The following is a 12,753-nucleotide window of genomic DNA, read 5'->3' as shown; positions in this document are numbered from 1 at the left end:
ACGCCCTCCACCTCCTCCAAGACTCCCGTTTCTCCGGCCCCCAACGCCTCATCTTCACCATGGATATCCAATCCCTCTACACCTCCATCCGCCATGACCAGAGCCTCCAAGCCCTCAGTTTTTTCCTCTCCAGACATCCCTAACAGTACCCTTCCACCGACACTCTCATTCGTCTGGCCGCACTGGTCCTCACTCTAAACCATTTCTCCTTTGAATCCTCCCACTTCCTCCAGACCAAAGAGGTAGCCATGGGCACACGTATGGGCCCCAGCTATGCCTGTCTCTTCGTTGGCTACGTAGAACAGTTGATCTTCCGTAATTACACCGGCACCACTCCCCACCTCTTCCTCCGCTACATTGATGACTGCATTGGCGCCACCCCGTGCTCCCGCGAGGAGGTTGAACAATTCATCAACTTCACCAACACATTCCACCCTGACCTTAAATTTACCTGGACCATCTCTGACACCTCCCTCCCCTTCCTGGACCTCTCCATCTCCATTAATGACGACCGACTTGATACTGACATTTTTTACAAACCCACTGACTCCCACAGCTACCTGGATTACACCTCTTCCCACCCTACCTCTTGCAAAAATGCCATTCCGTATTCCCAATTCCTCCACCTCTGCCATATCTGCTCCCAGGAGGAACTGTTCCACCATAGAACACACCAGATGGCCTCCTTTTTCAGAGACAGCAATTTCTCAATTTCCCTTCCCACGTGGTTAAAGATGCCCTCCAACGCATCTTGTCCACATCCCGCACCTCCGCCCTCAGACCCCACCCCTCCAACCGTAAAAAGGACAGAACGCCCTGGTGCTCACCTTCCACCCTACAAACCTTCGCATAAACCAAATCATCCACCGACATTTCCGCCACCTCCAAAAAGATCCCATCACCAGGGATATATTTCCCTCCCCACCTCTTTCCGCCTTCCACAAAGACCGTTCCCTCCGTGACTACCTAGTCAGGTCCACGCCCCCCTACAACCCTCCCTCCCATCCTGGCACTTTCCCCTGCCACCGCAGGAACTGTAAAACCTGTGCCTACACCTCCTCCCTCACCTCTATCCAAGGCCCTAAAGGAGCCTTCCACATCCATCAAAGTTTTACCTGCACATCCACTAATATCATTTATTGTACCCGTTGCTCCCAATGCGGTCTCCTCTACATTGGGGAGACTGGGCACCTCCTAGCAGAGCGCTTTAGGGAACATCTCCGGGACACCCGCACCAATCAACCCCACCGCCCCGTGGCCCAATATTTCACCTCCCCCTCCCACTCTGCCGAGGACATGGAGGCCCTGGGCCTCCTTCACCGCTGCTCCCTAACCACCAGACACCTGGAGGAAAAACACCTCATCTTCCACCTCGGAACACTTCAACCCCAGGGTATCAATGTGGACTTCAACAGTTTCCTCACTTCCCCTTCCCCCACCTCACCCCAATTCCAACCTTTCAGTTCAGCGCTGTCCCCATGACTTGTCTGGATTTGTCCTACCTGCCTATCTTCTTTTCCACCTATCCACTCCACCCTCTCCTCCCTGACCTATCACCTTCATCTCCTCCCCCACTCACCCATTGTACTCTATGCTACTTTCTCCCCACCCCCACCCTCCTTTAGCTTATCTCTCCACACTTCAGACTCACTGCCTTTATTCCTGATGAAGGGCTTTTGCCCGAAATGTCGATTTCACTGCACTTTGGATGCTTCCTGAACTGCTGTGCTCTTCCAGCACCACTAATCCAGAATCTGGTTTCCAGCATCTGCAGTCATTGTTTTCACCTAAATTCCTTATACCACCAATTGCCCAAACAGCTTTGCACAGTTTAATACATAACACCCAACCTTTATCAATTGGAACTGACACATCACATTCAAAGTTTCTCCTTATTGTCACACACTGCGTACTGCTGCAAACCTCATCCCACATCTCCCAATTCTAATTCACTGCCAACATGGCAGCCACAGCACCCAAATACGTTGTACCACACTCAGTGAAACGTTTCTCTTTTTTTTCATAGAATCCCTACTTTGTGGAAACTGGCCATTTGGCCCAACAAGTCCACACCGACCCACCGAAGAGTAACCCACCCAGACCCATTCCCCTACTCTATTAATCTGCATTTATCCCTGACTAATGCACCTAGCCTATATATCCCTGAAAACTCTGGGCAATTTAGCATGGTCAATCCACCTGTCCTGTACATCTTTGGATTCTGGGAGGAAATCGGAGCAAACCCATGCAGACACGGGTAGAATGTGCAAACTCCACACAGACAGTTGCCCGAGGCTGGAATCGAACCCCGGTCCCTACACTGTGAGTCAACAGTGCTAACCACTGAGCCATTATACCACCCTAAGTTCTGTAGGATGAAATGGTTTACAACCACAGGAGATAGGTGTGGCTGCATGTCCTCAGCCCCATGCAGAAGATGATTCTCACCATCACTGGACAGGCCACAGCTGATAGAATGGCCAGTGGTGGGACTGAAATAATTGAAAGGTGATGGTGCTGTCAAATCCAAACCTGCTTCCTGTGCGTCAGTTCTCTCTCATCCCACGATATTTTCTGATTTAGAAAATGCAAATGGTGTAAAGCTGTATCTTTCTTTCAACTTTGCTAGCCACAACCCTACCAGTCTGCCTTTCTCTTTTCAAATACCTAAAAACTGCAACTTGGCAAGGCAGAGGTGGAGGAGCAAGAGATAGAAGACAGTGATGAAGAGCAAAGCAATCAACACAGATACTGGCACTTCAGAGGTAAGCATTGAGGCAGGAGCTATAAGTGCCGAATCACTGGGCATGAGGGTCCTAGAGACAAAGCAGAGGGAAGTGTCACTCAGGTAGCAGCTTGCTTGAGGACGGTGTTGCACACAATTCTGCTGCAAATGACTTGGGTAATGACTTTTGTAAGGTGGTGTACTGTAAAAAAAATCTGTGTTTTTCTGTATTTTTATGTGGGCTGATGTGGGAAATGAACTGATTTAAATACTCAAGACTGTGGAAGAGATGACTACACTTTGTAAAGTCAGGTTGCTGGCATAATAGGTACTATATACACGACTGTTTGTTCAAGCAGTAGGGGATGTTCAGTTGCAGATGAACTGCAGCCAGGGAGTGTGTACAAAGTAGTGAGGTGGTCTGTGGAGTGGTGACCAATTGTCACAGAAGCTTATAACTGTGCAGTTTATTTTGATGATATTGTGGCCAATGGTGACAACAGGAACAGAGTTTAGATTGATAATAAATTACTGGCATTCATTGAATTGTTTAAAACTCAGAATGTGAGACTGTTCATACAGAGTTTTTTGTTTCAATTATTAATGTAAAGATTTTTCACAGTGCTGGAAACTTAACATAGCAGCCAATGAATTGTCCTGTGTGTAAAATGTAAGAATAAGTTAGATTAGATTTACAGTGTGGAAACAGGCCCTTCGGCCCAACAAGTCCACACCGACCCGCCGAAGCGCAACCCACCCATACCCCTTACCTAACACTACGGGCTATTTAGCATGGCCAATTCACCTGACCCGCACATCTTTATGACGGTGGGAGGAAACCGGAGCACCCGGAGGAAACCCACGCAGACACGGGGAGAATGTGCAAACTCCACACAGTCAGTCGCCTGAGGTGGGAATTGAACCCAGGTCCCTGGCGCTGTGAAGCAGCAGTGCTAACCACTGTGCCACCGTGCCGCCCATTGAAAGAGCCAATTGAATAAAGCAAAAGACTTGAAAAAGTAACAAAGAGGATTTATGAGGGCAGCATGGTAGATGTGATCTATATGGACTTCAGTAAGGCATTTGACAAGCTTCCCCATGGGAGACTGGTTAGCAAGGTTAGATCTCATGGAATACAGGGAGAACTAGCCATTCAGATGCAGATCTGGCTCAATGGTAGAAGACAGAGGGTGATGGTAGAGGGTTGTTTTTCAGACTGGAAGCCTGTGACCAGTGGAGTGGCACAAGGATGGTGCTGGGTCCACTACTTTTTGTCATTTACACAAATGATATGAATATGAACATAGGAATTTTGTGTGCAATTTTGGTCTCCTTACTATTGGAAGGATGTTGTGAAACGTGAAAGGGTTCAGAAAAGATTTACAAAGATGTTGCCAGGGTTGGAGGATCTGAGCTATAGGGAGAGGCTGAAGAGGTTGGAGCTGTTTTCACTGGAGTGTCAGAGGCTGAGGGGTGACCTTATAGAGGTTCATAAAATCATGAGGGGAATGGATAGGATAAATAGACAAAGTCTTTTCCCTGGAGTGGGGGAGTCCAGACCTTTATTTAGGGTGAGAGGGGAAAGATATAAAAGCAACCTAAGGGGCAACATTTTCACGCAGAGGGTGGCGAGTAAATGGAATGAGCTGCCAGAGGAGTGGTGGAGGCTGGTACAATTGCAACATTTAAAAGGTATTGGATGGGTTTATGAATAGGAAGATTAAATGGGATTAGATTAGTTTAGGACATCTGGTCGGCTTGGATGAGTTAGACCAAAGGGTTTGTTTCCGTGCTGTATATGTCTCTGAGTCCATGACTCAAAAGGTAAGATTGTATAAAGTGACCATAATTCCATACATTTCTGTACAATACTTATGGATAAGTCAAGATTGGATCTCAGATGAAGGTATTAAATCGGGGAAGGCCGATTATAACCAAATTAGGCAAGAATTCGATAATGTGGATTGGGAGCGACTGTTTGAAGGTAAATCCACATCTGATATGTGGGAGGCTTTTAAGGATCAGCTGATTAGTTGTTTCCAATCCTATTCCAGGAATTTGAGTACATAAATTTGATTTGGCACTTGAACAGAATAGTGAGGGAATGCTGCCTTTTGGATGAACTATTAAAACAGGAGGAGAAAGTAAGGACTGCAGATGCTGGAGATCAGAGCTGAAAAATGTGTTGCTGGAAAAGCACAGCAGATCAGGCAGCATCCAAGGAGCAGGAGAATCAACGTTTCGGGCATAAATCCTTCTCCAGGAAATCCTGATTTCCTGAAGAAGGGCTTATGCCCGAAACGTATTAAAACAGGAGGCCCTAAGAGTTCTTTGAAGTTGGCATGAGAAATCCCTGGGTGCTACTTCAAAGAACAAGGGAACTATCATCATGATTCTGACCAAAATTTATCCATCAACCATGACCTACCATAGATTGTCTAGCTATTGTCATAGTATGACTTATTAGAGTTTTTTAAGTGTGCATTTATGACCACATTCCCCATGTTACAATTATGCCACTTCATTGATTGTAAAGATGCTTTAGTGCTGAGGTTGTGAATGGTGTTGGGACAATTATTTCTAGTTTCTGTTTCAAAAGAGTTTGTGTTGGATGTAGAGATAATGAAAACAAGATTGGTTGGGACGGAGCAGGGAAACAGTTAAAATGGAGCAGCTTAATATTTTGGCTCTTTGCTACCAAAGTCCCATTTGGCTCCCATAGGGAGCACTTCAGGAGAATTGCAGAGATGCTTTTAATGAGAAGTTTGACAACACATTAGCAAAAAGGAATGAAATAAATAAATGATGGGGTTAGTTGAAGTAGGGTTGGAGGAGTCTTGTCTGGAGCGTTGTCAGTATCATAGACCAGTGGGCCAAATGGAGAAAGTGAGGTCTGCAGATGCTGGAGATCAGAGCTGAAAATGTGTTGGTGGAAAAGCGCAGCAGGTCAGGCAGCATCCAAGGAACAGGAAATTCGACGTTTTGGGCATAAGCCCTTCATCAGAAATTCCTGATGAAGGGCTTATGCACGAAACATTTAATTTCCTGTTCCTTGGATGCTGCCTGACCTGCTGCGCTTTTCCAGCAACACATTTTCAGCAGTGGGCCAAACGGCCAATTTCCATGCTGTGAATTTCTATCTAATGAAATTCAAAAGGCACTAGTCATAGTATTTCAGTCTTCCCTTGACCTCAAAGAGATGCCAAAAAAAACTGGAGAATGACAGCCTTGTTCAAAAAGGTTTCACAGAAAGCTATTACAGAGCAGTCTGTTCAACTTCAGTGATAGGGTGGCACCACGTGCATAAAGGTGGCTTGCTTAGAAAGCACCAGATTTGATTTAACTAGCCTGCTGCAGTGTTTTTAGAGAGGTCACAGTAGGGGTTGATGAGGTTCTTGTGGTGTACGTGAGCTTCCAGAAGGTGTTCAATACAATGTCACAATGAAACAATATGCAAGATTATGGGGAAAAGGCAGGACAGTGGAACTCAGTTGAAAAGCAGGTACAGGCATAGTTGGATAAGTGGCTTTCTTTTGCACCATGACAGTTCTGTGATTTTGTAATCCTGTATTCATCACCCTGGCCTGTGTTATAAACTGCTTATAGAATAATAACTAATTTTTAAAAATGAAATTCAAACTTCTAGTTAACAGCTAAAATGATGAGTGGGAGCAGATTCTCCCTATCTATTCTGTTCAGAATTCTTTGAAATTTCCCCTGAACTTTCTCCATTCTGAAGCAAACCGTCCCAACTTCTTCAATCTACTTCAACTGAAGTTTCTAATTTCTGGAACCAATCTCATCAACCTCTTCTGCAACCTTTCTAACCTTCCTTAAGTATGGTGCTCAGAACTGAGTACAATACTCCAGGTGAGGTCTAACTAATGTCTTTCATGAGTTCTGCATAACCTCTTTACTCTTGCATTCTATAATCCTATGAATAAAGCTGAGGATACTGCAATGTTTATTAACTATTATCTACACATATTCTGCCACCTTCAAGGATCTGTGTACCTGTACATGCATGTCCCTTTTCTGCTGCAACCCTTTTATATTTATACCCCTTGGTTTTTATTGTCTGTCCATGTTCTTCCTATTAAAGTGTGTCACCTCACACTACTCCACACTGAACTTCATCTGCCACCTATCTGCTCATTTCACCAATTTGTCAAAGTTCCTTTGAAGTATTACACTGTCCTCTGGTTTACAATGCTTCCATGTTTTTTTAATATCCGCAAAGTTTGTATTTGCCCCCTGTGCACTAAGGTTTAGATCATTAATGTATATCAGGAAAAGCAACAATCCCAAAAATACCCACTAGGGATCTCCACACAACTTTTCCTCCAGACCAAAAAAAAATCCATTAACCATTACGCCCTGGTTCCCATTAGCCAGATAGTTTTGTATTCACATTACTACTGATCTTTTATTCCATGAGCTCTAACTTTTCTCACAAGCTTGTGCCACATTGTATTAAGCACCTTTTGGAGGTCCATGCACGTCATATTTATAATATTACTTTCATCAACCTTTGCTACTACTTTTTCAAAGAACTCCAGCAGATTAGATAAAGATGATTGTTTCTTAAGAAATCCATCAAAATTCTCCTTAATTAACCCATATTTATCAGTGTGAATATTCATTCCATTCTAAATTATTATTTCCACACTATGTAGTTTAAACTGATCATTCTGTAGTTGCTGTAGTTGTATCCTCACACCCATTTGTGAAAAAAGAGCAAAATGTTTGCAATTCTTCAATCTTCTGACACCTAGCGAAGGCAGATGAACTTTGACCAATGCCTCCACAATTTCTACTCTCACTTCCTTCAGTATCCTTAGATGCAGCACATCTGGTCCTGGCACCTTGTCAACTCTAAGTACTAAAAGCCTATCCAATTCCTCCACCTTATAAATTTTGAACTAATAGTCAAACCATGTAAGCAAAGACTCTGCTGTCATTTTCCCGATTCCCTTTCACCTTATTGCTAGCTAAATAGCAAGGTTTAATATCCATGTCACCCTGGCCTGCTGTTAGGCAGGCTGCTTCAGAATAATTCACACAACCCTTTTTGTTTCACTATGAAATAAAGACTTGACGAAGACACTAAATCTTTGAAAAACCATAATCCCTCGCCAGTGCAGGAAGAAAGGATCTCAGATTCCTGCTCCTGAATGTTCATCAGATGCTGCTTTGAAAATGAATTTGTGTGGCTGCCAATTATGGAGAAAAATGCTCTTGGTTAAACTAATTGTCCAATTACATAAATGCAAAAAAGAATATCATGTAAGAAACATTACAAAAGTGTATCCAGATCCCAGTCAGAAATTGAGAGTGTGTAAATCTTCTTAAACAAAAATAACAGAAAACACTGATAGTCAAAGAATTGTTTTTATATCGATTCATAAGTGCAAATAATTGCCCCATAATAGGGCAGTCTCCCAGTTTAAAATAATAGAAAAGTAAAATCTACAGTCAATTTTCAGCTTCAAAATCATTACATTTACGATAATGTTTTGTTCTGCTTTAAGAATTTGCTCAAATGGAAGCAATTGGGACCGAAGTTTGGTGAAGACATGTTAACATCAACCATTCTAAAGGTAAATCTATAATTACACTGTGCTTTTTTAATTACAGTATAGCATAAACCTTGCCCGTCAAACAAGTTGAATTACATCACTGCAGCTGGGCCTTGTTATGAAGTTTGCTGTCTAAATAAGATACTGGAAATGATTTTGTTACACAAGATCATCAGGATAATTATAGAGCAATTCCATGATGTCCACGTTGTCACCGATTTACACCTGCATACTCTATAATTAGTTTAAAGAAATGGGCCGATCTCATGGACATTTGTCGGTGCTGCTTGAATGGGGCTAACTGTTGTTTAATATTGTCTGGGTAGCTTCAGATTTCTGCTCTCCATCTGTCGAAATATAGCTTTCTCCCTGAGGTAAAAGTGTGTTGAAACACCCAATTCTAGCTTCCAAAGTACTGGCTCCCAAATTCATCACCATGCCAGTTTAAATTTCTGACCCAGAACAAGAACTGTAGATGCAGGAATGTCTTCCTGTCACCTTGGCCGGCTTCGTAAATGGGACCGACTTTTGCTGCTAATTAAAAAGCACAGTTTAGAGAGGAATTACAACAGTTATTGGCACCTCTTCATGCAGATAATGCCAGAATTTTGGAACTCTCTTCCTCAAACAGCAACCAATGCAAGATTAATTGTTAATTTTAAAACTGTGGTTGATAATTCTTTATTCAAAAAGGGTATTAAGGGATATGAAGCAAAACTGGGTGTATGGAATACGGGTCAAAGATCAACCAGGACCTTCCTGAACTGTAGATTAGCCTTAAGAGGTTAAATGGCATCCTATGTTCTGATACATTTTCATCGCACAATTGGAATGTTTTATTTTGGAAGTATTCCTGTTTTTTTTGAACAAAATGCTCCATCATTTTCAGGAAATTAGCTTATCGAGTTTTACGATCATCCACAAATAAAATTGCAGTTTAAAGAATCATAATTTGGCCATTTAAAATGTATAGGTTGGTTACATAGAAAGATCCCGTAGTAGTAAATGTGAAGAAGACCAGGGAAGATCTTTTTGGTCTTGTGTTCAATTATGATTCTTCAAACAGATTATCTGGTCCTTATCACATTTGAACAACCTTCCTGTGCTGAAACTGACTGCCACGTTTCCTGCATTACAACAGTGACTACAGTACAAAAATAATAGCAATCTAGTTAGTTACTTGCATGACACTGTGATCGTTTGCTTTAAAATCTGTGTCTTATGATCCTGCTCCACTAATGACCTGATGAAGGAGCAGCACGCTGAAGGCTAGTACTTTCAAATAAACCTGTTGGACTATGACCTGGTGTGTGATTCTTAACTTTGTCCACCCCAGTCCAACAGCAGCATCTCCACACCATGACAAAAATATTGTCACGGCCTGTAAAGCGCTTCAGAAAGCTATGGCTATGAAAGAAACCATTTTAAAATAACAGACTTTGCATTGTTTTTGTTCTCAAACTAGCACTGCGGTGCATGTGTATGTGTTGAAAGCCACATATGTTAACACATGGGGTCTGTTCTTTGCAGATAAAAAGGACATGTACATTACCCCACCTGTTTCAACACAAAAATATAGGTGACAGCCATTTGCTAGTCCATTTCTCAGGACAATATCCTGACTAATCAGAATCAATCTTCAAGTTTTGAAATAAAAAAAAGCCTAGCAGTAAACTATCAATCAGCATTAATAGGTGCATTTTCCATGACAATGCCTCTACCAATCAGGATTCATTTGCCAACCAATCAGCACAATCCTCTCGTATAGTACAAATGTCAGTGTTCCCCTTGAACTAGAATTCTTACAAATAGTCTTGGTGAGTCCAAGATAACAATCTTTGAAAAAATGTGTTTTTTTTTCAGCAACACTGATGTTCTGGACTACCAAACAACAATTCTATTCAAATTGCAGTTGGACTCAGTGGGCTGAATCTAATACTTGTGACAGTCACTTCTAGGATCCCCATTGGGATTAGATGTCAATCGGTCAATTAATGGTTATCATCAGGACTTCAAAGTTGAAAAGATCCCCCAAGAGCAGCTGACTAATGAAAGGGCCAGGCAGACTTTGGCCGGGGGGCACAGGTCTTCTGGATAGGAAGGTTGCCAGGGTATAACTATGTGATGTGTGTACCACAACCCCACCCACAACTAACGCTTGAGGGCCTCAATTGGCCTCTGGGTTGGAATGTCATCCTCAGTCTTATCTGAATTAGTTTGGGAGATTTGAAAAGGCATTGAATAGACTCTATCTTATACCTATCCATCCAATTATTTGACCACTCTTTCACTTTCCCATCACTGCTGATAGTGGGCTGATTGGCCCTTAGAAGGAATGCTGCAAGCATTTCATAGAAATGTAGAATCTCTGCAATGTGGTAGCAGGCCATATGGCCCATTGAGTCCACACTAACCTCCAAACAGCATCTCACCCAGACCTGCCATTCCTCCCAACTTTCACATGGCTAATCTACCTAACCTCCACATGTCTGCACACTATGGGGCAATTCAGCATGGCGAATCCATGTACCCTCTTTGGAATGTGGGAGGAAACCAGAGCACCCAGAGAAAATGTATGCAGACATGGGAGAACATGCAAACGCGAAACAGACAGTTGATTAAAGATGAAATCTAACCTGCAAGCTACTGAACCACCGTGCCTCCCCATTTGTAGCATGGAAGTTCTGTTCTAATGAATTTTCTATGTTTATTTGCCTTTCTCTCTGCAAGGACAAAGTGAGGTCTGCAGATGCTGGAGATCAGAGCTGAAAATGTGTTGCTGGAAAAGCGCAGCAGGTCAGGCAGCATCCAAGGAACAGGAAATTCGACGTTTCGGGCATAAGCCCTTCATCCTCTTTCTCTCTGCAACCCTTGTTATGCTTGGATTAGAATGGAGCCATTGTTCTCTACATTCTTTCTTGCACCCAGGTGTAACCCTCCATGTAGCTGAAATGAAGTGGTCTGTTACAGAGCAAAGAATGTGGATTCCAGGTTCAAATCTCCCTCAAGTTTTATGCATGTGCTTAGTGTATTGAAGTGCATGATTCCTAGATTGAGACAGTCAACACACATCAAAGTTGGCTGTAAACCACCTCAGAACATCAGGAGGTCCTGAAAGGCGCCATGGAAATGCAAGTCTTTCTTTTTGCATGAGTCACAATCAGGTGACATGGGAGCTGTACTCAGTGAATCAATTGGATATGAATAAGGCAATCTTACCACGGTCATCCTCTTTGTTATTTTAGTCACCATTGAAACAATATTCAACTGTCTTAGCATTATATTTAATTCCAAAAAATGAACATAAGCACTTATACTTTGCTTTTACTTCAGGATACGGAGAAGAATGAGAATGTTATAAATATTGAAGCAACAGTTTTGTTAGTTTTAATGGCTCTCATTGTACATGTTGTCTTTCCCTTTTTGTGTTGCAAGTGCCCCGATCAGCGAGCTGCCAGTGACGGAATGCTCGGCTGGCACACTTGCAGAGTGCAGTCAGAGCTGGTATAATCCACTAATGGCTTCTTTTCATTACAGCCCCTCAGTGAGAGACTCAGTGGCAGATTGTGGACTCAATTATTCTCATGTCAGGTGATTATCCTGGGTTTTAATGTAATCTTCCATTCACACATACCATATTTCAATTACGGCTGCTATGAAACATGCTGTGTATTCAAATCACCAATCACCTTATCAGTACTGAACAATGTCAACTGTAAAAAACGCCAGCTGAAGGCAATTACACATGCGTTGAGAACCGATTATGATCACTCTCTGCGGTATTTTGTGATGAGCTAGGGAACGTTCTGAAAATTTAATTTAATGACAATATGCTTGCTGTATAATCCATAACACCTCCCGAATTCAGCGTGGGGCTATTAATACTGATAGGAGCATATTATCACTGAACTGAAAAGCTGGGTTTAGATGGTAGCTGGATTTCTCTGCAGGGAGTGATATTTCTAATGGCAGAGGCAGGCTGTTCCAGTTCCTGCTACACTCTGAAGGTGGTCTTCCTCTGTCTTGTCTGCCTTTTGCTCTCACCTCTCTCATTCTCTTTCCTGCCATGTCTCTCTTTATCATGTGAAAACGCCTGTAGCCAGCTGTGCGTCAGACAAATTAAAAGGAAAAATGGAGTACAGGTTTGAGGGAGAGGGAGAAAGTAATGATGGCTATTTAAGAACAAAAATCAATAGTAGCATAAAATTGATTTAGTGCTTGTCATAAAATATATGTAAGTGCCAGAAAATGGAGAAAATTGAGTCTTGTTTTAATCTGCACAAAAGCCACACTGTACTGATGAAGTAATCTCAGAAGGAACCAATACATAATCTAAAGACAGACACTTAATTGTCACATTAAAGACTCTTTTTATGGCCTACTGCGCTATAGGGGTAGCATTCATTAATCATCCGGATAAGAGGAATTGAAATCAAATCACAATTAAAA

This window comes from Hemiscyllium ocellatum, chromosome 4 (genome assembly GCF_020745735.1).
Source record: "Hemiscyllium ocellatum isolate sHemOce1 chromosome 4, sHemOce1.pat.X.cur, whole genome shotgun sequence".
In the NCBI taxonomy this organism is placed as follows: Eukaryota; Metazoa; Chordata; class Chondrichthyes; order Orectolobiformes; family Hemiscylliidae; genus Hemiscyllium; species Hemiscyllium ocellatum.
The sequence above is the reverse complement of the archived record's forward strand: the minus strand, read 5'-3'. Positions refer to the sequence as shown.